This window comes from Tupaia chinensis, unplaced genomic scaffold (assembly GCF_000334495.1).
Source record: "Tupaia chinensis unplaced genomic scaffold, TupChi_1.0 Scaffold000294_1, whole genome shotgun sequence".
Lineage (NCBI taxonomy): Eukaryota > Metazoa > Chordata > Mammalia > Scandentia > Tupaiidae > Tupaia > Tupaia belangeri.
Window position 1 is genome coordinate 1,138,702 of NW_006159779.1, and position 1,617 is coordinate 1,140,318.

The 1,617-nt window shown below is 57.1% G+C and overlaps 1 protein-coding gene across 2 annotated transcripts in view; it reads right to left on the reverse strand.

Annotated features, from left to right (window-relative positions):
- MPPED1 (metallophosphoesterase domain containing 1) overlaps positions 1-1,617 on the reverse strand; it is a 98,925-nt gene that overhangs the window by 82,111 nt on the left and 15,197 nt on the right. The window lies entirely within an intron of this gene.

Here is a 1,617-nt window from a genome sequence, read left to right on the forward strand (position 1 = left end):
AGCAATGGCCAGAGATGCAGCCTGGGAAGACGGGGGAAATTACGGCACGAGGCCTGCTGTTCTCTCCACCTGCCCAAGAAATAATTTTTTTTTTTTTTAATAAAATTAGGCTACCGACATGATGTGGCTGCCAAGGGGACCCAGCCAGGAGGCGGATCCAGGGCGTCTGGCCCCAGATGGCAAAGTACACCCTGCCCTCGCATCAGAGGTTTTGCCTTACGAACCACAGAGGTGGGCCAGCAGGTAGCATGGTGATTAAGGCAACTGGATCTCACCTGGACGAGTGCAAGGTTCAAGTCCTAGACTCAGCAGCTTAAAAAACACACCGGTTGGGCCAGCTGGTAGTGGCTCGACTCTCACAGGGCTGATAGTGGTTTGAGTCCTGGACCCAGTGACTTGGAAATCATGCCAGGCACTTGTGTATGTATGCCCAAGATCCCAAGAGGAGAATGGAAATGGGATCGTGGCGTGGCCACCCTCACAGAGGGTGATGTCTTGCTTTCCCTCTCGCTGTCTCTGTCTCTCTCTCATTCTGGTGAGCGCACATGCCCAAGGGAAAAACCTCTAAAAAAGAAGAACACGCCAGCATGTGTAGGTGCATGCCCAAAATCAGAATGCTTTCTCCACTTTCTCACTTACTCTCTTCTTCTCCTTAGCAAATGCACACACCCTATAGCAAATTTTAATTTTAATTTTTTTTAAAAAAAGAACAAGAGAGGCAATCTACATAGAAAGCATGCCAGGAGCTCAGCTCGAGTCGGCTCCCCAGGTTCGAACACCAGCTCTGGGGCTCGCAGGCCATTCCTTCACTTCTCCGGACATTGCTTTACTCCCCTGTGAAGCGAGGGTGCCCAGAGCTCCTGCCTGTCTGTCAGCAGGACAGCGTGTTAGTCGTGCACACCGGACGCACAGGACAGCAGCCGGCACAGAGAATCCTCAGTAGACGGATCCACGAAGACGGGCCTGGCCGGATGTCTCTACGGAGCCCATAGATCCCACTCACGCGAGATCACTGAGCCCTCAGGCCGGAACCACTGGCCCCAGGGGCAAGTGGCCCTCTGCACAGCAGGTGAGCCCCAAGAGCCAGCCGCGAGGGGCTGCAGGAGGCAGCCTGTCTGGCCCTCACCCGCTCCTTGCCGCTTGACCATGGGCAGAGGTGGCGCCCCACTCTCCAGCTGATGCCAACCCCACCTCAGAGGTGTCCTGCCACCTGCAAGCACCTCAAGGCAGCGAAGGTGAGAGGCCCCCAGGGAAAGGAACCTCTGTCGGAGGAAGATCCTTCCGTAAGCCCACACATTCCACCCAGCAGAGCTAGGCCAATAGCACGCCAGCTCCGAGCGTGAGTTATGGACACGGCTCCTCCCCAGTGCCCAGGGCACGTTCCCCTGCCACTTAGCAGGCAGAGATCTTTCTAAATGTCATGGCACCATCCCCCTCCAGCCTTGCAGGCCGCCCCGGGCAGCCCTCCTGACCTCCCGAGCCACGCCAGGCCCTACTCCCTTCCAGGTGCAGCACCATCACCACCTCCCACATCACCTACCCCAGCCACCACTCGATCCTTCATCCTCGTGAGACCACAGGCCTTGGCCTGCACTATCCCCGCCTGTGCCAGCTCCC